Here is a 27,453-nt window from a genome sequence, read left to right as displayed (position 1 = left end):
CTCTCTCTGTCTCTCCTCTGTCTCTCTCTCACCCTCTCTCTCTCCTCTCTAAAAATGAATAAATAAAGAAAGAATCAACAGACTTAAGTAAAAATTTCAAATTTCAAAACATAGGAGAAAACCAAGAAAGATGAAGACATGAGATCCAGAAATAATAAGTAATAAGGAAGTAAAGGAAATTCCCACAATAAGAGAAAAGAAAAGCATAGGTCAATAGCTACTCAGCAGGACCCTACAGAAGTTTAATTTGTAGCAAGTGTAGTAAATCCTAAGAGGGCTGATCCAAGGCAGGGTGGGGGACTGTCCAATGATGTGAGATGTTTAAAGCTATTGAGTAGCTTTCTAGATCTGTTGGAAGATTTTTGGAGACATACTAATAATACATACATAAAAAATTAAAAAGAAAAAAGGGTATTTAACTCTGTTTTTTTTTTAAAGGAAAAGAAATCATAGTATATTGCGATTCCCTTTGAACATTCCTGCAGCTGTAATAAAAAGTAAATATACTAAATATTTACTCAGTCAAAATTGTGCTATTTTTTTTTTTTTGAAGAATGAGGAAAAAGTAGTATAAAAGAGCTGAGTCTTTATCTTCTTTTTTTTTGTGACAGAGACAGAGAGAGGGACAGACAAGAAGGGAGTGAGATGAGAAGCATCAATTCTTTGTTGCAGCACCTTAGTTGTTCATTGATTGCTTTCTCATATGTGCCTTGAGTGGGGGGTTTCAGCAGACCGAGTGACCCCTTGCTCAAGCCAGTGACCTTGGGCTCAAGCTGGTGAACTTTCCTCAAACCAGATGAGCCCACAATCAAGCTGGCAACTTTGGGGTTTCGAACCTGGGTCCTCTGCGTCCCAGTCCGACACTTTATCCACTGTGCCACCGCCTGGTCAGGCCTAAGTCTTTATCTTCTGTTGTGGGACATATATAGATATTATCTGGGGAGTAAAATAAATAGCCATATAAAACCTGGTGGTAAATATCAGAAAAAATAGTTAGATAATTTAAATTTTGTTTCCTGTACTAAAAATATGTTGAGGCCTGACCTGTGGTGGTGCAGGGGATAAAGCGTCAACCTGGAATGCTGAGGTCACCAGTTCGAAACCCCGAACTTGCCTGGTCAAGGCACATATGGGAAGAATTGATGCTTCGTACTTATCCCCCCCTTCTCTTTTTCTTTTTCCTCTCTCTAAAAATGAATAAATTCTAAAAAAAAAAAAAAAAAAAAAAAAAAAAAAGCCGTATAGCCAGCCTACACACACACAAAATATGTTGGGGAGAAAGTGGAGGTACCAAATTGTTCTTTTTTCCTTCTAAGCTGTATAGAAATATTTGATTTTTTAAAGTATTACATTGATAAAAATTAAACTTAAAATACAAAGTCAGAGAGAGAAAAAAATCTAGTCACCACCTCCACTGCTTCCTCATCCACTTATTCCTCAGTCCTTGTCAAATGCCTCTGCCCAAACTACAGAAATGCTCTCATTAACGTCACCCTGTAACCCGGTAAGTGCGGATCCAGTGGACTGTTCAGTCTTTATTATATTTGTCAGTTTTACAGCATTTGATATTAACCACTCCCTCATTGTCCTTGGAATCTGGAACCCTACGGCCTAATTTTCTTCCATTTGCCTCAGATCACTCCCCTGCAGTTACACTGTTAAATTATCCTTCTTCCCTGTGTTCCTGCTTGGCCTTCTTCTCACCATAGCTGCTTCCCCTGGGATATCTCTGTATTCCCTTACTTTCAACTACTGCTTATGTATTAACTCCCATCATAGTATCTCCAGCTCAGACGTCTTTACCATGCTCCAGCCTCATCTATCTAACAGGACTCTCCCTCATTATGTCTAAAACTTAACTCATATCTCTACTATTAATGATTAATACATATAGTACTTATTTGACAGGAACTATTCTAAGTATTTTGTATATATTAACTCATGCGTGAATGAAGCGAATGAAGGTAATTAAGGCACAAAAAGATTAATTAACATGTCCAGGGTCACAAAGCTAATAAACAGCAAAGCCAGGATTTTAAACCAGTCAGTTTGGTTTCAAAATGTAGCCTCTTATACCTGCACACTATTACCTCAACAGTCGCTTCTTAATGTATTCCTTAACCCAGTGAAAAGTCACCATCCCTCAACCGTTGTCTGATGCAAAAACTTCCATCTCCCTCAATCCACGTCAAGTAGTCACCAAGTTGAATTAATAACTGATTTTACTTCCTTAACACGTGTTAATATCTGCTCCCTTCCTTCCATTTTCCTACTACAAATCTACATCATTTCTCACTTAAACTGGAACAAAGGCTTCCTACTGGTCTCATTGCTTTCAAGTCATTCTCCACATTGCTGCTGAAGTCCAGATGTGCTCCTTCTCTCCCCGCACCTTCATGCTCCCCCAGTCATATACATAAGATTAAAAGTTTTCAATGTGTTCCCATAGTGTTTAGCACACTGTTTAAACTTAGTCCATGCTTCCTAGTCCTTGCTAGTATTTCCTGGCTTACCTCTTACCATACTCTTCCACTTTTTCTCTATGCTTTAGGTAGAAACCTCACAGATCAGTGTCTGCATCTGCAGCTCGCTCTGCCTGGAAAACCACTGCTTTCCTCTCTATATTGGCTAGTCTCAGTTCCGCAGCTTTCCTTTCTGCTTTTTATAATACCTGGGTACACCTCTATGACAGACAGTCTTAGCTATTATTATAATGTATCGTTCTGAAATGACTGCAAGCTCCAGAAATGATATCAAGTCACTTCATCCTTTCAATAGGAAACGGAGGCTATTAAGCCCTGTAACTTACTCAAGGTTACACAACTAGTTATCTGAGGACATGCTATTTCACCCAGATCTGCGTGACCCCAATGTTAATGAAGTTCGTGGGTTTTTTTTTTTCATGATAAGCTGCTACAACTTTAGACCAACAGAGTCCTCATATTCTTGGGCAGTGGTTTAGTAGTTTCTATAGTTAACAGGTCTGTTTTTAAATTGTGATTAAAGGCAGGGTTTTCTTAGCTTCATCAACACCTTCTCTGTCTCTTTGGGTTACCTTTTCCACTCAAAACTGCAGGTCTTCATAAAAGTTGTATCTAAGGGAACAAAAGTACCCAAAATTACTATGACAAGAGACATCTAAAGTTTTTTTTTATTTTAAACCTACAATTTAGAGATGAAGAAATTAAATTGAAATTAACTTTGGAAAATTAAATGCCTAAAGTCATAACTAGTTAATGGCAAAGCAGGGACAAGATAATGTTTCCTGTCTTCGAAATTAATGTTCTTTTTCAGTACCTTCATAATACTGTTTCCCATAAGCCCAATTTTAGAGTGTTTTACTGTTTAACACAGTAAATCTCTATTACTGATTAACCTGAATGAAAATTTCCTCAAAAATCTAACGGGCAAACATACTGTTGTCAGCATATACTGTCAAAATACAAGAACAGCTTCTGCCCAATTTGAAAAAACAGGATGGTTTCTCCTCAATAAACTTATACTTTGAAAGCCATGGTTTTAGACAACACCAATGACCTCAAAAGATACAGGAGTGTTTAACAAGAGAATGCGATGCAATGTTCTGTGTTTGTGATGTCCAAGATGGAAGCTATTAACTGGCCACATGTGGCTACTGAACACTTGAAATACTGTTAATACAACTGAAGAACCAAACGTTTCATTTTTAATTTAAATAGTCACACAGGCTAGTGACAACCACTTTGTATACTGCAGTCTTAGAGTTATGTCATAATGACCTGAAAGGTACTTTACACAGGATGTTTGAAAACAGTACGCATGACCTGTGATGGTGAAGTGGATTCAGCATTGACCTGGAATGCTGAGGTCGCTGTTTTGAAACACCGGGTTTGCCTGGTTAAGGCACATATGAGAAGCAACTACTGTACTAGGAATTGATGCTTCCAGCTCCTTCCCCAATACTCTCTCTCTCCACTTTCTAAAATCAATAAATAAGATCTTAAAAAAAAAAACCCAAAAAATGAGCCCTGGCCAGTTGGTTCAGCAGTAGAGCATTGGCCCGGCATGTGTAAATCCTGGGTTCAATTACTGGCCAGGGCACACAGGAGAAGCACCCATCTGCTTCTCCACCCTTTCCCCTCTTCTTTCTCTCTCTTCCCCTCCTGCAGCCAAGGCTCCACTGGAGCAAAGTTGGCCTGGGTTCTGAGGATGGCTCCATGGCCTCCGCCTCAGGCACTAGAATGGCTCCTGCCACAACGGAGCAATGGCCCAGATTGGCAGAGCATCGCCCAATAGTGGGCATGCCAGGTGGATCCCAGTCGGGTGCATGTGGGAGTCTCTCTGACTGCCTCCCTGCTTCTAACTTCGTTAAAATACAAAATAAATAAATAAATAAAAAGTACAGAAGGCCCTTGAATAATTGTTTTATTATAACATCAAGAAGGGGAAAATGATTTTTGGACGGATCCATTGTCTGTGTGGAATGTTTGCACATTCTCCCCACATCAGCATGAGTTTTCTCCAGGTATTGTGGTTTCCTTCCACATCCCAAAGATGTGCACATTAGGTAAACTGGTGTGTCCACATTGTTCCAGTCTTAGTGAATGTGGATGTATATGAGTGCACCCTGGGATAGAACAGTGTCTTGTTTGGGGGTTGGGCCCCACCCATCTTGTACCCTGAGCTGTCTGTCAGAATAATATCCAGCCATCCGTTACCCTGAACTAAATAAGTGGGTTGGAAAATAATCCTCTTGTTTTTATTAGTCTTTTTTAAATGTATGTATATCTCACTTTATTTCAATGTAATTTTTGAAGTGCTTTGGGTCTTTATTTGCAAGTTTGGTGATTTTTGTGACCAGAAATATGTTGTAAGCATTTAACTCTTATTTATATCTACCTATGGTAAAATTGGTTTCATTATACATCATTTTTTTTGTTTGTTTTTTTTTTAATTTATTTTTATTTTTATTTTTTATTTATTCATTTTAGAGAGGAGAGAGAGAGAGAGGAGAGACAGAAAGAGAGAAGGGAGGGAGGAGCTGGAAGCATCAACTCCCATATGTGCCTTGACCAGGCAAGCCCAGGTTTTGAACCGGCGACCTCAGCATTTCCAGGTCGACACTTTATCCACTGCGCCACCACAGGTCAGGCTTATTATACATCATTTCTGTTAAAGTCACAGTTTCCAAGAACCAAGTGACAATATCAAGTAAAGCCCTACTGTAGGGATCAAACTGCTCTCATAGAAGCAGAATGGAGTTTTCTTGGCCACCTGCCACCCAGTGCTTCTCAAAGTACTTCGAAGGAAATCAAGGTCATTTCTGAATACAGTATAACCTCTAAGTTTGAAAACATCATTTTAAAAGAATGACTACACAGTATTATAATACATGGATATACATAATTTAATCTAATGATGATATTTACTTTTTTCAATTCTGTTATTATAAAAAATGCTATGACAAAAATCTTTGGAAAAAAAATCTTTGTGTATATCCATTTTATTTACAGGCTTTAACATGTATTGCCAAATGATCCTTAAAAACTTGTATCAGAATACACCTCTGCCAGAGATATGTGAGACTGCCCAATTTTCTGCAAATTCCCCAATATCAGGTATTTTTAAAAATGATATCAATAACTTTACAAACTTTCACCTGTCAAATGTTGTTTTAAACTTACATTTTTAAATTTTCTATACTTATACTTTTATGAATTTCTATGTTCCTATTTTTTGCCCATTTTCTATAAGGATGTTTGTTTTTTTCTTACTAATTCACAAGACTTCTTTACACTGCAAGAATATTAATCCTTTGTATATGTGTCATAAATAATTTCCCTTGGAATTTTGGCTTTAAACTTCTAACAAGTTTCTACAAGCTATATAAGTTTAATTAATATCAATAGGAAAAAGATCCATGGTTATGTGCAATACAAAAAAAATTCTGGTTTACTCTATTCTGCAGATGCATAAACATTTAATTTATACATATTTTACTCATTTTGCTTATATGTATGACTCCAATATATAAGATAAACTATTTCATGAAATTAAAATATATTTGTAAAAGATCTCTCATTAAACAAATAGCCATCTTTACTTTTATAAATAATAGGTTATCTAAATATAAAGTAAACTTTAAATGTTAACATCAGTGAATGATTAGTGATACTGGATTCTAAGAGAAAATGCAAGAAGAAATTAATTTTTTGTACATGCAGTTGTAACCTGACACAGCTGCCAAATTTGGACAGAAAAAGCAGGGGTGAAGGTCAAAAGTTTTTAAATCACAATTAACAGCTTAATTATTATTGTCTATATTTGAACCAATAAATTAAACTACCATACTAAGTAAAATTAGATGAAGTAAATCATCTAATCCTGAATTATCTGGGAGGGATGTTTATTGTTAAATATGTTCCCTATTGGCCCTGACTGGTTGGCTAAGTGGTAGAGTGTCAGCTGGAGTGTGGAAGTCCTGCATTTGATTCTCGTTCAGGGCACACAGGAGAAGCGCCTATCTGCTTCTCCACCCCTCCCTTTCTTCTATCTCTCTGTCTCTCTCTTTCCCTCCTCCCCTCCCACAGCCAAGACTCCATTGGAGCAAAGTTGGTCCAGGCACTGAGGATGGCTCCATGGCCTCTGCCTCAGGTGCTACAATGGCTCCAGTTGCAACGGAGCAACACCCCAGATGGGCAGAGCATCGCCCCCTAGTGGGCATCCTGGGTGCATCTTGGTCGGGTGCACACAGGAGTCTGTCTCTCTGCTTCCTTGTTTCTCACTTCAGAAAAATACTCCCCCAAAAAAGTTCCCTATTAAAGTTTAGCATTGGTGGGATAGCTCAGTTAGAGCAGTGGTCCCCAACCTTTTTTGGGCCACAGACTGGTTTAATGTCAGAAAATATTTTCACGGACAGGCCTTTATTTAGGGTGGGACAGATAAATATATCACGAGACCGAGACTAGTGTCAAGAGTGAGTCTTGGCCCTGGCCAGTTGGCTCAGCAGTAGAGCATTGCCCTGGTGTGCGGGGGACCCGGGTTCGATTCCCGGCCAGGGCACATAGGAGAAGCACCCATTTGCTTCTCCACTCCCACCCCCTCCTTCCTCTCTGTCTCTCTCTTCCCCTCCCACAGCCAAGGCTCCATTGGAGCAAAGATCGCTGGGGCGCTGGGGATGGCTCCTTGGCCTCTGCCCCAGGCACTAGAGTAGCTCTGGTCGCGGCAGAGTGATGCCCCGGAGGGGCAGAGCATCGCCCCCTGGTGGGCGTGTCGGGTGGATCCCAGTGGGGCGCATGCGGGAGTCTGTCTGACTGTCTCTCCCCGTTTCCAGCTTCAGAAAAATACAAAAAAAAAAAAAAGAGTGAGTCTTAGCCTGACCAGGCGGTGGTCCAGTGGATAGAGCGTCAGACTGGGATGCGGAAGGACCAGGGTTTGAGACCCCGAGGTCACCAGCTTGAGCGCAGGCTCACCTGGTTTGAGCAAAAAAGCTCACCAGCTTGGACCCAAGATCACTGGCTCGAGCAATGGGTTACTCAGTCTGCTGAAGGCCCGTGGTCAAGGCACATATGAGAAAGCAATCAATGAACAACTAAGGTGTTGCAATGTGCAAAGAAAAACTAATGATTGATGCTTCTCATCTCTCCATTCCTGTCTGTCTGTCTCTGTCTATCCCTCTCTCTGACTCTCTCTGTCTCTGTAAAAAAAAAAAAAAAAAAAAAAGTGAGTCTTAGACGGATGTAACAGAGGGAATCTGGTCATTTTTAAAAAAATAAAACATCGTTCAGACTTAATATAAATAAAATGAAAATAATGTAAGTTATTCGTTCTTTCTCTGTGGACCAGTACCAAATGGCCCACGGACCGATACTGGTCCGTGACCCGGGGGTTGGGGACCACTGGGTTAGAGCACCGTCCTAAAACACAAAGGTTGCACATCTGAACCCTGGTCAGGGCACATACAGAAACAGATCAATGTTTCCGTCTTGCTCTCTTTCTTTTTTTCTCTATAATCATTATATTTTTAAAAAGTTTAACATTGAGAAATCTAAATAAATGATAAAATGCTAATAAATGTTAGCATCTCTCTTTTAGTTGAACTTTATACTTTATGAATGAAATGCAGTCTCAGTACTTCAGTGATATAAGTTAAATTTTATTGCAAGGAACTTCAACCACTTCCAATTTTTACCTTATGGAGTTTTGTAATATTTAACACTTAAAATTATGGGCCAGGAATTAGGCACGTTAATTTTAAAACTGTTATAGTATGAGTTGGTCTGCATTACATACTGTATTTAAAACTATTCTAGCCTGACCTGTGGTGGCGCAGTGGATAAAGTGTCAAAGTGTCGACCTGGAAATGCTGAGGTCGCCAGTTCGAAACCCTGGGCTTGCCTGGTCAAGGCACATATGGGAGTTGATGCTTCCAGCTCCTCCCCACCTTCTCTCTCTCTGTCTCTCTCTCCCTTTCTCTCTCCTCTCTAAAATGAATAAATAAAAATTTAAAAAAAACAAACTATTCTATATATGATTAAACACAAATTAAGTAGATAACAAAAGCACTTAAATTTTATAATATAAAAAGATTTAAAACAATCTTTCAACAGTCTTCTCCAATAATGGAAACGTCGTCTCATTTTATTACCATGTATAAGTAAAACTTTTTTTAAAAGGCATCTTAAGAAGACCACCTTAGCAAATGGGCACATGAGAATAAATTAAGGATAAAAGCATAATGCTTCTTCCGATGAGTACCACCAACACTAATGGGATAATAGGCATCTTAAATTAAGAAGTATCAGGCTTCACTAATGCTCTCACACTGATTTTTATAGGATGTGAACTCAGCTACATGCAGATTATAAATTCTGATTTCAATATAAGTATGAGTTTCTTACCAATAGCAAATTCTATCTTTGTCACTAAACATCAAAGCTTTCAACTGGAAAACATTATCATTTTATCAGGTATATCTTATAACTTAGAATATCTGATAGAAACAGCAGTGGTGGGTATTGCATACTTTTGTTAATACTGTATTAACCAACTGAGAAACTATGTATATATAAATATAGCCCAATTTTATCACTGTCAAAGGTTCAGATTCTGAAGTCTTCTCTTTCTTTACATCTTAGTGATAAAGGCTTGCTCACTCTTCCTCCTCCAAATTTCCATTTCCTTTATATTACTGCCTTTTCCTTTCTGAAAGAATCGATAGTCTCACAACTATCAAATGATCCTTTTCTAACAAGCAAAACAAAACAAAACAAAAAACAGAACAAAGTGTATGATGGTTCATTAAGCAAACATTTTTTGAAGTTCAGAATATATATATAAAAAAGCACATGGACAGATACTTTAAGAAAAATAATGTTATTCTGAGTTATAGTCAAGGTAATTAGTTCATTAGAATCAGTTTTAGAGTTTAATAATTTTAAAAGGCAGTTGTGTTGTCCACACTCATTTCACCATACCATAACCTGGTCCAGGAATCTACCTGAACTAAATTCAAAGTTGATAATTTAAAACCATTCAGCATCTGGTCTCTACTTAGCTCCCCACCTCCTTTAAATACTATCCTTACTGTATCCCAACTATACTTTTTGAGGATGCTCAACATTTCTTTCTGTGACCAAGTCTTAGCTGAACCTCTTCTCTTTCAATGTTAGAGCGTAAGGAAGACAAAAGTAGCTGTTGCAGCCAGAGGCTGACCTGTCACTATCAGGTAGGCTTGGTGCAGCCAGGAGTTGGCTTAGCACTCAGAGCCATGCCAGGGTGTTCATAACATAACATTTTATGCTATATATAAACAATTTCAGAGAATGGCATCAGAGAAGGTCACTCTAACTTTATCTGAACAGAGACAAAAACAAGAACATTGCGCAAACCAAATTATGGTCAAACACTCCCTTTTTTGGCTAACATGCCTGCTTCCTTACCAGTTTAAGTTTTGGCACTATGTTCTTTCCGTCTTCCAGACAAAGATTATTAAGATATCCAATCATAGAATTACTCCTGCTTTTTGATAGCATCCAATACAGGGCAAACTCCTGCCTCCTTGATCTCCCCTTTAAATCAGCTAACATAAAACCAAATCCTAAAAATCCTTTTAACACCCTCTCACTGAGATACTTCAAGTTTCCACATGACATGCCCGCTCCCTCATTGTCACAAGTTAGTAAATTCAGTTTTGTTTGATTCAGGTGTGTTCCTGGTGGCATGTATTTATATATGTATTACACACACACAAACAAAATAAAGCTATTTTTAGTTTCAATATATACTTTTACAGTTCATATTATATTCATGCATATTTAATGTTGTTTTTTAATATTATAAGCACATATATATTTGCTCCTTAATTCCATAAAAGATAAGATCTTTGTGGTTCTAAATATTTATATCTTTAATCACTACAAAAAATGCTGTAGATATGTCATTAATTCCTTTTATTTATTGGTACTTTCCCAAATTCTGATTCCTGGTTCCTTCCCACTCTACATTTTCTTTCTTCTCTTTCTCTTTCCTTTCTTTCTTCCTTCCCTTTCCTCCCTTGACTTTATTTATTGATTTTAGGAAGAGGAGAGAAAGACAAAGAAAAGCAGTGAGGAGGAGGAACAGGAAGCACCAACTCGCTGTTGTTTCTCATATGTGCCTTGACCAGAAAAGCTCCAGGTCTCGAACTGGCAACCCCAGTATTCCAGGTTGACGCTTTATCCATTGTGCCACCACAGGTCAGGCCCCACTCTACACTTTCTTCTTTGATGATGCTCTCCATCTCACTTCCACTAGCACTTAAATATGATGACTTCTAAATTTATAATTAAAACACATAAGATAGTTAACAAAGCTATTATTAAAAATTAAATTATAAAAAGATAAAATAATTTATATAAAACATTGTATAAAATATTGAAGTCATTACTTATTTTACTATATTTTATTATTATCTATGTTCCTGAGCTTACACATCCATTGAATCTCTATAGTGGAATTACTCCACAATAGTGTGTCACAGTCCATTTCTTCTCAAATCCACATTCACTGATATCATATTGATCACTTGAAATTGGCCATCATAGAAGTATTTACACTATGGAAATTGGCAAATGTTATATAAATCAAGGCTTAATTTAGTCTTCTGTTGAGTGTCTAGACACTTTGGAAAATGATGGTGAAAATGTTAACAATGCAAATTAAAATTAACAATGTATTATGTTTATAGCTGTTACATTGTAAATAGCACAAAAATTGGGGAAAAATTCTTACATTTCAACAACTGTTAGTATTCAAAAACTGTTATCCAATTCAGCTTTCTTTATCCAATTTGTTTTTGTTTTAATTTTGTTTTACTCATTAGTATTTTTAAAAAATCATTTAACATTCATGGAAGAACTACACTTGTTCATCAATTACAAAAATAGCTGCAGATAAGAGTTCAGAAAAAAAGTCAACATATGCAATCTGTGAGAACCAAATGGCCACATGGAATTTATGATAGAGAATTGCAACTGTATTATTAGTTGTAAATTGTGTTTTACATTCTTTATAACAATGAAATTTATAACATCTGTTTTGGAAAGCCAATTATTAAACATTTAACAAATCACCCCAGTTTTTAAAAATGTTTATCAGTCCACAAATTACCAAAATCATAATTAATGATGGAAATTTTATATTTTTAAATCATTTTTCTTCTACTTGTGGGATAAAAAGTTTTGTTCTCAGCCCTGGCCGGTTGGCTCAGCGGTAGAGCGTCGGCCTAGCGTGCGGAGGACCAGGGTTCGATTCCCGGCCAGGGCACACAGGAGAGGCGCCCATTTGCTTCTCCACCCCTCCGCGGCGCTTTCCTCTCTGTCTCTCTCTTCCCCTCCCGCAGCCAAGGCTCCATTGGAGCAAAGATGGCCCGGGCGCTAGAGTGGCTCTGGTCGCAACATGGCGACGCCCCGGAGGGGCAGAGCATCGCCCCTGGTGGGCGTGCCGGGTGGATCCCGGTCGGGCGCATGCGGGAGTCTGTCTGACTGTCTCTCCCTGTTTCCAGCTTCAGAAAAATGAAAAAAAAAAAAAAAAAAGTTTTGTTCTCAGTAGGAAGAATTTTAGGCAGTTGTAAGACAGTTTCAAGTTGAGAGAGCAGGCTAGAAGTGGTGATACTTTATCTCGTAATAGTGCTGGTGTGGTCTGAGCATTGGTGCTGGTCAGTAAGCTGTTCATTACTGGACCGAGACAAGTATACAAACAGGAAAGCATTTGTACAAAAGTATGTGGTCTGCAACATATCAGAAATTATACAAATTTTAAAAAATGTTTGGAATCACTGCTCTAGACAGCAAAATTTGCCAGGAAAGTATGCCTCATGTCCTCTGAGTAACTGGGGTAGCAACCTTCAAGAAAACTTCACTACCGCCTGACCTGTGGTGGTGCAGTGGATAAAGCCTCGACCTGGAAATGCTGAGGTCGCCGGTTCGAAACCCTAGGCTTGCCTGGTCAAGGCACATATGGGAGTTGATGCTTTCAGCTCCTCCCCCCTGTCTCTCTCTTCTCTCTCTGTCTCTCTCTCTCCCTCTCTCTCCTCTCCTAAAATGAATAAATAAAATTTAAAAAAAAACTCAAAAAAAAAAAAAGAAAAACTTCACTACCACTACTACTTAAAAAAACAAACAACAACAAAAAAATCCAAATAATTTTTAGAAAATAAAAAAGAAAGAAAAGAAAAAGCCAGGCAAATGCTACAGGCCAGAGACCACTCCCAGAAGCTGCTAGTGAAAGATAAATATGTATCACTTATCGTAAGTTTTCTATTTTTTTTTCACCCCACACAGAAACTATCCTGGCAAAATTTCAGCCTTCCTATACCACTGCCAACATCATCACCCTTTACCGGTCTTGATGTATTTTCACTCTCCTTTTAAGATGTCCATGTGCATAGTTGATATTTTGTAAACACGTGCACAATTTTAGATAATCTGTTAAGATACTTTTATATGATGAACCACCCTGCTCCCAGCTTTTCTGGATGTCTTGAATATTATTTAAGTCTCTGGTTTTGTAAAATAAAAATATATTACTAAAAATGTTTTAAATAAATTTAATTTATTTTAACAGTGATAAATTTTGAGCTAAAGAGTAAAGATGTCAATGTTGACTAATACACAGATTACTGGCCATCAGCTTAAACTTCTCAGTGCTTGTCTTCATGGGACCATGTTCCATGAGTCAATTTTTAATGGAAAATACTACATATTATATTGCTACTGTGGAGACTGATAGTGTACTATAGTATATTAAGGCATTGAAAATCATAAATTAAATGAAGAAATAGACTGAGTTTTGTATAAGCAAGAGGTTCCCAAACATATTGAAAATGAACTTCTTTTCCTTTCAGAAACACTTACTAATACACTGTAGAAGTAACTTGTTTGCAAAACATGCTTAGGAACATTAGCCATCAATCACTCTCACCACGGAGCCTAAGGCCTTTCAAAATTAACTTCCTTTTATAATAAGCCTGTCTATATCTAATACCACTATTTGCAAAACCTTTAAGTAATGCCTAAGGGATATTCCAAATACATTTTGGCCATTTTGTAAATTTTCTCACCAGATCTTATAACCTTATTTCAGGCTAACTTGGCTGTTCAAACTTGTCCACAACCTAAAGACAAATTCTTTTAACTCTGCATCTAAGCATAACAGTACCTGCTGTGTTTAAGAAAATATCCTTTCTATAAAAAGAGCAATGTAGTCACTCTCCCTGGCTTTTCTGGACCTTATTGCATTAGTTTCTATGACAGCATGATTTTTTCTAAGTGCTTTGGAATTGCTTTGCCTTGGTTTTTGTAGGAAAGTCAACAAAAATAAGGAAAGCAGCGCACCCATTTTGATTTGCAGTCCCTGCCATCTGAATAAGAGGCAGCTGTATAAATTAAATTGCACAAGTATTAGAATTATCTAGAACCATTGAGGAGATACAAATTCATGAACATGGATATTCACTCTTCAGTACAAATGAGTAACCGAAAGCCAAGATTGAAAAGTTTATAAGAAAAAAGTAAAGTGAGCCTGACCAGGCAGTGGCGCAGTGGACAGAGTGTCAAACTGGGACAAAAAAGATCCAGGTTCAAAACCCTGAGGTCGCAGGCTTTAGTGCAGGCTCATCCGGCTTGAGCGTGGGGTCACTGGCTTGAGCGTGGGATCATAGACATGACCTCATAGTCCCTGGCTTAAGCCCAAAGGTTGCTGGGGAAATCATGGGGTCACTCGATCTGCTATAGTCCCCTTCACCCCCCGTCAGGGAACATATGAGAAAGCAGTCAATGAACAACTAAGGTGCCACAATGAAGAATTGATTCTTCTCATCTCTCTCTTTGTCTCTCTCTCTGTCTCTGTCACACATGAAAGAAAGAAAAAGAAAGAAAGAGAGAGAGGGAGAGAGAGAGAGAAAAGAAAGAAAGGGAGAGAGAAAGGAAAAGTGATAGGAACTGAAGCACAGATACAAGCTGGGCAGCAATGGGCAAATGATTGAAATTTCAAGCTCCTTTTCTTTTGTTAAAGCAGCTTCTCCAGTAAACTAAAATTGATTAATCAGAGAACCTGACAGATCACAGGAACCCGGTCAATTTCTCTTAGCAGCCAGCTCCATGTGTTAAAGACTTTGAAGCAGAAAGATGCCCTTATCAATTTCCTACAGAAGGTCTTAACACCAGGAAGGGGAGTAGGGATGGAAGTTGAGAAAGAAGAGAAAAACACACACACATTAAAAGGTAAAAGAAAAATAAGTGAAAGATTTAAAAATAGCAGTGTTTTAGAAAAGATGGGAAATAACACAAAGAAAACAAAGATTAAGGTGACTTGATAGTATTGAAGGATATGTCCTGCCATATTTTTGCTAGCTAAAATAAGATGTTCCAGAATCTATTGGGGTTTCCAACCTCAGTTCTGATTAGCATTATATTAAGAATGAGCCAAGCATCCAGAAGACAAGAAAGAATTTACAGCACAAAACATGTAGCAGAAAATGATTAACGCCTGACCTGTGGTGGCGCAGTGGATAAAGCGTCGACCTGGAAATGCTGAGGTCGCCGGTTCGAAACCCTGGGCTTGCCTGGTCAAGGCACATATGGGAGTTGATGCTTCCAGCTCCTCCCCCCTGTCTCTCTCTCCTCTCTCTCTCTCTCTCTCTCTCTCTCTCCTCTCTAAAGTGAATAAATAAAAGTAAAAAAAAAAAAAAAAAAAAAAAAAAAAAGAAAATGATTAACAATAGGCATACCTTTTAATATATGGTAGGAATAAAATTAATAACAGATTAGGGATGGGCTGTCCCTACTCTTTGTGTTGGGTAAATGAGCAGGATGGCCCAACAATGAAAGTGGACATGATATGAAAAGGTTAATTCAGTCTGAGTGTAGAAAGACACTTAGCAAACAGATGATACATGGGTGACAACTAATTAACAAGTGGATGAGCAGATAATGAATCAATCACTATTGAGAAAGGGACATTTAAAGAGAGTATAAAGGCTGCTTCCTTTAATGTGAAATAAAAATTGTTTTTTTAACATAGATTTTTAATTTCTATAATTAAAAATTAAATTCAGGCAAGATAGATCCTGAAGTCTATCTGCCACTTAAATTTAGGTCAGGATATGATTTTTGGGTCAGAAAAAGGAATATATACATTTGTGCAACTCTGAAAACAATTTGAAAATTGAAAGTTGACAGGGGCTTCTGGAAACTCTCAATGGCATATATAATTTTCAAATGCAAAGGACTACTTCTACCTTTCAACACCATCATTTTCCCTGCCTAGAATGCTTTTCCTTCTTGCATTGTGGCCACACATCTTCCTTTCTCAAAGAAATAAAAATTCACTTTCTGTCACCTGTAAATGACACTGACAAGGTACTTAAAATACTATGATATATATACATATATCTACACATATGTTTTATAAAACTTGTATAAACCCCTAAGTTTTATTTCATGGTATTTGATTCTAAGACAACTATATTACAGAATTTTAAATAATATATTTTAGAACTAAAGGTCACCTATAATATAGCTAAAATTAAATTCCTTTATCAGCTAAAATAATTTTAATTTGCTTATAAAACTGAAAAACTAGCAAATGATTTAATGACCTTTTAAATTTTTAAACAAAATATATACCAATTCTTTTTATATTTTGCACGTGAAATAAAGACATATATTAGCTTTGTCCAAGTTTTCTAGATGACATTTCAAAAGATATAAATTTTTAAAATGTCTCACATATTCACACTTGTAAAATTACAATTAGATTAAAATAAGAATTAATGGCCTGACCAGGCAATGGAGCAGTGGAGAGAACATCAGACTGGGATGCAGAAGGCCCAGGTTCAAAACCCCGAGGTCACTGGCTTGACTGTGGGCTCACCTGGTTTGAGCAAGGGGTCATCTGTCTGCTGTAGGCGCCTAGTCAGGGCACATATGAGAAAGCAATCAATGAACAACTAAGAAGCCACAATGAAGAATTGATCCTTCTCATCACTCCCCCTTCCTGTCTGTCTCTCTCTTTGTCACAAAAAATAAATAAATAAATAAAATAAGAATTAATATAGGCCTGACCAAGTGGTGATGCAGTGGACAGAGCATCAGCCTGGGACACAGAGGACCCAGGTTTGAAACCTCAAGGTCTCCAGCTTGAGTGTGGGCTCACCAGCTTGAGCCCGAGGTGGCTGGCTTGAGCAAGAGGTCACTCACTCTGCTGTACTCCCCGGTCAAGGCACATATGAGAAAGCAATCAATGAACAACTAAGTTGCTGCAACAAAGAATTGATGCTTCTCATCTCTTTCTCTTCCTGTCTGTCCTTGTCCATCCCTCTCTCTGTCACTCTCACTTAAAAAAAAAAGAATTAATATCAGATGTTAGGTTTACTCTTATTCCAAAAGAATGTACACATTAACAAATGTTTAGAATTTGTCAAATGCATAGTACAGTATAGCTGTTTCTTTTGCTCTTTTTGTGTGTTTTTTCCGAATGTAGAAGTGGGGAGGCAGTCAGACTGACTCCTGCATGCGCCTGACTGGGATCCACCTGGCATGCCCACCAGGGGGTGATGCTCTGCCCATCTGGGATGTTGTTCCATTGTGGCTGGAGCCATTCTGGCACCCAAGATGGAGGCCATGGAGCCATCCTCAGCACCCGACCGGGCACCCTCCGCTCCAATGGAGCCTTGGCTGTGGGAAGGGAAGTGAGAGATAAAGAGGAAGAGAAGGGGAAGGGTGGAGAAGCAGATGGGCGCTTCTCCTGTGTGCTTTGGCCAGGAATCGAACCAGGGACTTCCACACACCAGGCCGACACTCTACCGCAGAGCCAAATGGCCAGGGCCTAGCTGTTTCTTTATACTCTATTTCTCAACTTCCAATTTAATTTATAAAAACCTAATTTTCCTGTTACAATTTACTTAATTTTAAACTCCTTTGATTTATAATTGGCAATAATTTGAAATGGAATTGAAAGTTATTTTCCCCATTAGTGAAAAACATTTATTTTTGGCAAACAGCATAAAAAAGTTAATGATTCAAAAACAGCATCTGGACCGAGGCTGGTTGGCTCAGTAGTAGAGCACCAGCCCGGTGTGGATGTCCTGAATTTGGTTCCCACCAGGGCACACAGGAAAAGCGCCCATCTTCTTCTCCACCCCTCCCTATCTCACTTCTTTCTCTCTCTCTCTCTCTCTCTCTCTTTTTCTCTCTTCTCCTCCCCTCCTGCAGCCATGGCTTGATTGGAGAGAGTTGGCCCCAAGTACTGAGGATGGCTCCATAACTTCCGCCTTAGGCATTAAAAAATGGCTCTGGTTGCAATGGAGCAAGGCCCCCAGGTGGGTAGAGCATCGCTCCCTAGTGGGTTTGCCAGGTGGATCCCGGTCGGGGAGCATGCAGGAGTCTGTCTCTGCTTCCCCTCCTCTCAGTAAAAAAAAACAAGCATCTGTTTTTAAGTTATAAAGAGTAGAAAATATACTACAAGGTAAGCAGTTGGGTATCTCTGGGAGGGTGGAAAATGGGTGACTTATTATTATTGTCTTTATATTCTTTTGTCTAAATTTTCTATAAGCAACATGTATTACATTTATAATCAGAATAATGCAATATACAACATTTTAAAGATAAAAATGCTAAGATGAGCCTGACCAGGTGGTGGCACAGTGAGTAGAGAGTGGGGCTGGGACATAGAGGACCCAGGTTCGAAAGCCACTTGGGTGTGGGCTAACCAGCTTGAGCGCGGGGTCACTGCCTTGAGTGTTGGGTCATAGACATGACCCTATGGTTGCTGGCTCAAGCAAGGGGTAACTTGCTCTTCTATAGCCCTTCAGTTAAGACACATATGAGAAAGCGATCAATGAACTAAAGGAGCCACAACAAAGAATTGGTGCTTCCTATCTCTCTTCTTTCCTGTCTGTTTGTCCCTATCTGTCCCTCTCACCATCTCTCCCTCTCTGTCTCTGTCATAAAAAAAAGTTAAGATGGCCCTGGCTGGTTGGCTCAGCGGTAGAGCGTCGGCCTAGCGTGCGGAGGACCCGGGTTCGATTCCCGGCCAGGGCACACAGGAGAAGCGCCCATTTGCTTCTCCACCCCTCCGCCGCGCTTTCCTCTCTGTCTCTCTCTTCCCCTCCCGCAGCCGATGCTCCATTGGAGCAAAGATGGCCCGGGCGCTGGGGATGGCTCCTTGGCCTCTGCCTCAGGCGCTAGAGTGGCTCTGGTCGCAATATGGCGACGCCCAGGATGGGCAGAGCATCGCCCCCTGGTGGGCAGAGCGTCGCCCCTGGTGGGCGCATGTGGGAGTCTGTCTGACTGTCTCTCCCTGTTTCCAGCTTCAGAAAAATGAAAAAGAAAAAAAAAAAAAAAAAAAAAGTTAAGATGCTTCATATTTAGTTTTCAGTCCATATTCTTACTTAAATATGAACCTATTGGTAATTTCTTACCCCAAATGTGCAACCACTCTAAAATCATTTTAGACTATGTTTCTGCCTAACAATAGATTATAGATATTAATCATAAACTGTTATACATTTGGAGGAGCACTTAACAGAGTCACTAAGGAGTTCTCAAATGGGGGCATTTGGCACTCCAGGGGACATTTAGCAATGTTGGGAGACAGTTTTGGTTGTCCCAAATATGGAAGTATACTGGTTGGAATCTTGTGGGCAGAGGTCAGGGACATTGCTAAACATTCTATAAAGCACAGGATAACCCCTCACAACAAAGAATTATCTGGCCCAAAAGGTACAACTTGACCCAAAGTACTGAGGTACAGAAATCCTATGAATCATTAATTTCTACTTGTCTTCATTAACAATACTGCTATTGGTATCTTAAAGTGTAATTTTTAGAATTCTATAGGATTCAGACTTAGTCATCATCACATAAATATTATTTTCATATTTTCCCTTTATCCCAAAATAAAACAACTTCTTTCCGATTTCTAGAGTTCAAATATTACTATGACATTTAAAAATTAAAGATGCTGCATTTTACACAAAATATTATTAGTCTATGTGCCCACTGTTTACAGTGGAGACAGAAGATATACAAAAGAGATGAGGAAAGTGGGAGTGGGCATAGAAGGGCAGGTGTTTTCATTCATTTTGTTCTGCTCATTGCTGTATGTCATATATTAGGTGTTCAATTATTATTTGTTGAATAAACTGATGGAGCTAAAAGTCTTTTTTTAAATTAATTTTAATGGGGTGACATTGATAAATCAGGGTACATATGTTCAGAGAAAACATCTCTAGGTTATTTTGACAATTGATTATGCTGCATTCCCATCACTCAAAGTCCAATTGTCTTCCATCACCTTCTAACTGGTTTTCTTTGTGCCCCTACCCTCCCCCAACCCCCTTTCTCTCTTCCCCCCCTCCCCATAACCCCCACACACTTGTCCATGTTTCTGAGTCTCATTTTTATGTCCCACCTATGTATGGAATCATATAGTTCTTAGTTTTTTCTGATTTACTTATTTCTGGAGCTAAAAATCTTGATGAAGCCTGACCTGCGGTGGCGCAGTGGGTAAAAGCATCGACCTGGAACACTGAGGTCGCCGGTTCGAAACCCCAGGCTTCCCTGGTCAACGCACATATGGGAGTTGATGCTTTCTGCTCCTCCCTCCCTGTCTCCTCTCTCTAAAATGAATAAATAAAATCTAAAAATAAATAAATTAATTAAAAATCTCGATGAAGACTGCCTGCCACCAGGTTCCCTTTAGAAACTGATCTACCTGCAGGAGCTCACCCCTGGAAGACCCTACAATCAAATGATTATTGACAGACATCTAAAGCCAAATTATTATCATATGCCTGCCTTTAATTGCAAAGCTTCTTTATCTGATTTCCTAACTTTGAGGTCTTGGTTCTTCTATGTATGGACCTCAGGGCAGCCAATCAGACTCTGCTGTGATCATTAAGATCTCAAATACAGATGACAGGAATTTATGTGGCATTTTGAAATTATATATTTGATTTCAAATCGCGACTGGAAATCAGTACACATATAAAAAAGGAATGGTTATTTGTGGATGTTCTACCCAAGGAAATAGAATAAAGTCAGAAAGAAAATAAGAATACAGAAGTAAAACAACAGTGAGCCTTATAATAGTAAAATGTAAATAAATGCTCCCCCAAGACTAAATAAGCCAACTTAGAATAGTTCCAAGGAAAATGCTATGTGCTTAGACTGATAGGAACGATCGCTTATGTTAGAGATGAAGTCATCTTTCCCAGGGACACAGGGAGACAAAGGTGGATACATGAACAAAATAACTGTGGTTTTGATTGGAGGGAAGAAAGAAATGAATGCTGAGTGTGCAAACACTAGTGACCACTACAAAAACCGTAGACCTTTTTCACACAAGCAGGTATCAAGAAAGACTACCCCTATCCTATACTTGTGGAACTGACTTGCGTCCATTATGCTCTTGACTTTTGTTAATTAACCAGGATGCAGATAACTCCTTTTTGTCTATTAAGTTTCATAGTATCTGCTAAGTGTTGGCCCTGTCATCCTTATACCAGCTATCCTTAACTGTAGCACATCTACATTCTTAAAAAAAAAAAAAAAAAAATTTTTTTAAAGAAACAAAAAGATGACAGTAAGGATACCCTTCATTCCCTTTTTAGACACTAGGTTATACTAAACATACATATACTAAACATACATAAACTCTAATCCTTACAACCTTAAAAAGTTAGTATTGCTATCTAAGGCAATGTGGCAAAATTGAAACAGCTAGTAAGCAGTGGAGCTGGGAGTCCATCTCACTCCTATTTACATTTGCTACCATCTCATATCCTTAATGATATTGCCACTTAAAACATTTATTGAATATTCATGTCAATGTTCTCTGAAATTAAAAAAGAGAATTAGATACGTTAAGTTCCTCCTTACCAATAAACGGCAAACATTTTAGACTTAGCAGTAAACTGTGGTAATAAACATAGTACAAAAGCCACCTTTTTTTTCTGTTAAAAGAAAAAAAAAGGCAGAAGTCTAAAAGTGTTCTGGGCCCACAAATGCAGTTTATCATATATAATTCAATGCATAACGAACATATTAGAATGATAAAAAGGAAACTGAATATAAGTTGAACATTAGGGTTTTTTAATCAAGAAGAGTTCACACTCTATCCAGCTAGCTCCACATAATACATATTTTTTCATCTAATGGCAGATAGAGAAAGCTATTCCTAAAGTATATACTATACTTTTATCAGTAAGAAAATGTTCTGAGCAGAAATTATATGAAAAGCATGCATCAAGCGGTAGAGCGTTGGCCTAGAGTGCGGAGGACCCAGGTTCGATTCCCGGCCAGGGCACACAGGAGAAGCGCCCATTTGCTTCTCCACCCCTCCGCCGCGCTTTCCTCTCTGTCTCTCTCTTCCCCTCCCGCAGCCAAGGCTCCATTGGAGCAAAGATGGCCCGGGCGCTGGGGATGGCTCTGTGGCCTCTGCCCCAGGCGCTAGAGTGGCTCTGGTCGCAACATGGCGACGCCCAGGATGGGCAGAGCATCGGCCCCCTGGTGGGCGTGCCGGGTGGATCCCGGTCGGGCGCATGCGGGAGTCTGTCTGACTGTCTCTCCCTGTTTCCAGCTTCAGAAAAAAAAAAAGAAAAAAAAAAAGAAAAAAAAAAGAAAAGCATGCATCAAAACAGAATACAAAATTTGATAAAACAATTCCACTTAAAATTTGCAGTTTAGTAAGACAAACGAGAAACCAAAAATAACAAAAGACAACCTATGACAAGTGACCATTTATTAAGAGTTTTGGAGTGTGAGCATATCTAGCTAGAATGATGAAGAAAGGCTTTAGGAAAAGAAGGAACTGATTTGGGGCCAGATTCTGAAAGATGGTAAGGATTTCCAAAAGTGAATTTAAGAGGAAGACAGAGTACTGTCTGTGCAAAACAGAAGCCTTGGTGGCCTGACCAGGCAGTGGCACAGTGGATAGAGCGTCGGACTGGGATGTGGAGGACCCAGGCTTGAAACCCCGAGGTCACCAGCTTGAGCACAGGCTCATCTGGTTTGAGCAAGGCTTACAAGCTTGAGCAAGGGGTCACTCGGTCTGCTGAAGCCCCCCAGTCAAGGCACATATAGAAAGCACTCAATGAACAGCTAAGGTGCTGCAACAAATAATTGATGCTTCTCATCTCTCTCCCTTCCTGTCTGTTTGTCCTTATCTGTCCCTCTCTTTGTTACCAAAAAAAAAAAAAAAGAAGCCTTGGTAGAGCAACATTTACACTAGTCTTTATGATCAGGAAATACAATAGAATCAAATGGTGACAAGCTGGTTCTCTTACAGGGAATGGTAGTAATGACAACCTCATATAAGCAAGCAGCTAAAACAAAACAAATATATATATGTTCCTTGATCTGGTGAGAGGTTGGACCAATAGAAAGGAATAAAAGGAATATATGATTACATTCTAACTGTATTTTTAAAGTTATTCTATCAAAAGATTACTTACACTTATCATTCTCCTATTCCCTTAAATATACTTGCTGTTACATTTTTATATTTGCCTTTTACTTAAATAATTATATTAAAAAGTTTCAAAATATCTTTGGTACATCCTATAAAACATAAGTAGTATGTAATGTTCACTTTATTATTTTTCAGATATAAATTATGACCTCTAAAATCCTCTTTAAGCTAATTGTAAGATTCCATGACCATTCTGCCCTAGTTTTTCAAACTAGGGTCAACCAGTACAAGAGACTTGAACAAATGCATATGGAGCTAAGGGACTGCCCTTTAAGATGATGAAATAGTAGCAAAAATAGCTATAGCACAGTGGAAGAAACTTGGGCCCCTCTGTTTATAGTGTTTACCCCAATAAATCTGCATCATTTTCTTACTCATCCTGAAACCAGATGAAAAAAAAAAAGACTTCATGAAAATTACTCCTAGGAAGTAAATTATTAAAACAATGTTAGACTTATTCATATCAAGTTATTTTCATTGTCAGCCTATTTTATGAGTTATTTTGTAGCTTAAAAAGCCTCTACGCAAAAATATGTTAAGACACACATTACCTTTATAAAAATGACAAATGATGCAGAGTAAAATATTTCATATATATATATATATATATATATATATTATCCTTTGAAAATTTAGGTAAATACTGCAAATATCAGTAACTGTTTAGAAATGTGAAAACTGCCTAACTGCCATTGCTTTTATTCAGAACACACTCTGTTTTCCAATATTAGGAAAATCACTGGCAACAGCCATTAGAAAAAGAATAAAAGACTTAACCAAAGCTGAATAAAGAGAGAAAACTAGTGAAGGACTGAATTTGACTTTTCTAACATCTAAACAAAGTAGGTTTCTTTTTTCAAAATGACAATATCCAACTATTCAAAAAAATAAATTTGAAATTAATTTGAAATTTAAGAACAAATTTGAAGAACTCTGGTATCTTCATATATATTAACCTCTTCTCATCTACACTCTTTTTCAAGAGATGATACTTTTGCTAAAGACAGACACTTTCTGCTGAATGATTGCTTTTTTCTAGTATCTCTAGAGGTAGGGCCTCAGGCTTCCTTCCCGAATGGGGGTGGGGGAGGGGAAAAAGAAGGGGAGGTAGAGTCTAATAGAGAGAGACCACTTAGAGCCCTAATAATTTCTGCAGGCAGGTCAAATGATAATGTTAGGACAGGGAATAATTTGAGAACAGCTTAATGCTTTAATAACTTGGGTAATTTCTTTTTTCAATTTTTAATTAAAAACTGAAAAATATAAATCAAAATTAACTTTTATTAAAACCTCACTCTGACAACATTCTCTCTTGTCTGAAATTCTTCTAAAAATTGTTTGAATTTTGTAAATTCGGGTAATTGAATGTATGTTGAACATTGAATCACACAGGAAATTCTGGTTACCTACAGGAATACTAATGGTTTAATAATGAGCAGATACTTTTAAAAGGCAGAGTGGACAGATAATGTGGCCAATACCTAATAAGATAACTTCTCAAATATCATTGGTTAAAAATGTTTTATATCATATCTTTAAAAAAAGAAATACTAAAGAATATGTACTGAAGCAAATGTTCACATTTACTTGTCCCTTCATATATTTCAATGATTTGAAAATTTATTCCCAACTTTTATAAAGTTTGTTTTAAAAGAAAATCTAGAAAACAAATCACTCATCAACTATATGTTTACAATAAAGCGTATAAAAACAAGTAGTAATATCTCAAATGGTGTTACTGCCACAACTGAGGCTGGTACTTTTGACGTGAAGACATGAAGACACCCAAAGCCATATATAATTCGTTTTAAAAACCACTTTTATCCACACAAGTTAAAGAAAACTTTCTCAGGAAGAAAAGAGTTATAAAGGGGGAAATGTTCAGTTTTTCACTTTTTAATATCAAATTTTGTTGGGAAAGAAAAAACAAATGTGACATACACACATACACACGTACCAAAAATTAAGCTTGCGTTTCTTAATCTTTTTATTTTAAACCCACAATAACACCAAGATATTAATAGACTCAATTAATTCCTTCCTATATTTGCATGCAGTCCTGTCAAACATTTTTCTTTCTTTCCTTACTAGCAATTTTTCCTTGTTAAAATCATCCCAACCACCACCACTACTTTCTTTACACTGAGTTCTGAGAAATAAGCTACGGTTCAGAAACCTCAAACGATGCTAAAAGATAACTGGTAGAAAAACAAGGACACTGAGAAACTACCCTTTTGCAGATAAAAAGATCAGTATAATTTAAAAAATCTATTTAGCAACTTATTTTGGACTCCTAAAAAAAACAACAGAATGGATGTAAAGTAAGGTATTGTGAGTCAAAACAAGTATTTTAATGCAGAAAAAGCATGAATTAAGAGGCAGATTTCAGTAAATATTTCATATAAACATAAAACTTCTGATAATTTATTCATTTTGAGATTCACTTTAGCATTATCTATAACTAACTAAAAGGGAAATCACATGACTTACACAATGAAAGAGAAAGAATAGTTTTCTTTCCTTTCCTTTCCTTTCTACAGGAAGAAACAAAAGCTCAGTATTAGCTATCCAAGGCCAATGGGTGGGGCCTGCAGGCTAAAAGCTGTAATGGATTGAGGTTAATCTTAATGGGGGCCCACTTTAGTTTTCTGAAAGCATCAAAAATTTGAAAACCACAACCAGGATGTACAAAAAATAACAAGTATTTAATTGAAGTTAGGTTTTAGAACTAGAAAATTCTACTGGGACATAATTCAGTTTATAAACAATGTTACTGCTTTTGTTGGGGTAAAATCGCCTATGATTTCCTATACAGATACACACACCATCCCCCACTGGCTCACAGATACTTCACAAGCTTCTTGAATAAATAGGAGTATCCAATGTCCAGGGTGATGGGTGGTCCTGAGGTCCCGAACCAGAGCTGTATACTTTTAAAGGATGCTGAGATAAGAACAAAGTGTTTTGTGTTCCTTTAAACCTGGGTTTATATTTAAACTCTTCACACTATTATTCATACAGTTCATAAACTTGTACTATATAGGATTCACACAAGTTTTAAGTGTCACCATAAATGTTGGAAATTAACCCCATCAAAACAAAATACTCTGGGGCCTTTTACAGATCTTATTCAAATTAACTAATTCAATTTACTTAAAAGTAATTACTACATCCCAAAGGTGTAAAATCTCAACCTGAGATATTTTCATTACCAACAGGGTGTTTTTATATCTTATAAAATCCCATGGATTTAAGTAAAGTTGTATATATCAAATAAAAAATACTGAGATTAACCCACATGAAATCACAATCAAGCAGCAACTATTTTTAAAAAATACTTTTATACTCTAGGCTTTATTATAAGTCTAATATAAACGTGTTTTCTCTCTCTATCTCTCTCTCTTTCTTTTGCAGAGCAAAACGGCAGGATTTACAAGTGGCCCAAGGAAAAGATAAGTAATGAATAGTTCTGACCCCAGCTTCTCTGGCTTGATCAAGTGGGTCTGCAATCTGAGCCAAAGGGCACAAATTCCTCACCATTCAAATTTCTCCAATGGCATGGGGGAAGAAACAGTGAAAGGGGCAAACATGCAAATCCAGCTGTCCTTAGATTTAGTACTGAACTAAAAATTTTAATGAGTGCTAAACAAATGAGGTCAATACTGTGATTAAATTTCTGGCTCATAATTTAAGCAATTGTAAAAAGTTTCCTTGATAAAAATTTTAAGTTTCTTTTTTTTTTTTAAATATAATACATTGAACTATAATAGGTACATGTCTCTAATATCATTTAATCTGTATATTTAAAGGAGTTGCTGAAAAGTAGAATTAATTTCCAAGCACTAGAGTTTCCATATTATAAACAAAATGATATAGTATTAAAATCAAACCTTCAAAAAAGAAGTTGGAAGAATTCATTCCAAGCTTTAAAATATATCAACAATGTATTAAGCATTTAATATGATACATATAACCAGTGTTATCAGCCTTCTGTTACAGACTCAACTAAGGCTAAAAATTCATTTGATTGAAAAACTATTAAAAAGAATTTAGGCATTCTTGTATCTGGGAACATATCAGTAATGGCACAGGGAATTCCTTTCAAAGCTTAAGGAAAGAAATGGCCATAAACAAACACAATACAAGTAAAATTAACTTTAAATTTACATAGTCTTTATATAATACAGCACAATAAAATGGAACAAAAATCTTAAAGTTATTATCAAATTACACTTACAAGATTATGAAATAGAAGCCAACTTTAAGATAAACAAAAGCAATAAATTTAGTCGGGTTCTTATTTTTATAAATGGACTCATAACAAAAGGTTAAAGCAGCTGGTAAAAATTAAATAGGTTACTAATAACACAATAAAATTCTAACCTTGGGTTAAGATAGTTTCCATGCATAAAATCTAAGAGCTATGTATTTTAAGACTGATGAAAAATAATTGTATTTAGC

The 27,453-nt window shown here is 37.5% G+C and overlaps 1 protein-coding gene across 1 annotated transcript in view; it reads right to left on the bottom strand.

Moving 5' to 3' along the window:
• Window positions 1-27,453, bottom strand: part of LIN28B (lin-28 homolog B) — a 141,188-nt gene that overhangs the window by 83,428 nt on the left and 30,307 nt on the right. The window lies entirely within an intron of this gene.

Source organism: Saccopteryx bilineata, chromosome 12 (assembly GCF_036850765.1).
Source record: "Saccopteryx bilineata isolate mSacBil1 chromosome 12, mSacBil1_pri_phased_curated, whole genome shotgun sequence".
NCBI classification, from domain to species: domain Eukaryota; kingdom Metazoa; phylum Chordata; class Mammalia; order Chiroptera; family Emballonuridae; genus Saccopteryx; species Saccopteryx bilineata.
Note: the sequence above shows the minus strand (reverse complement) of the source record. Positions and strands in the feature narration are given on the sequence as shown.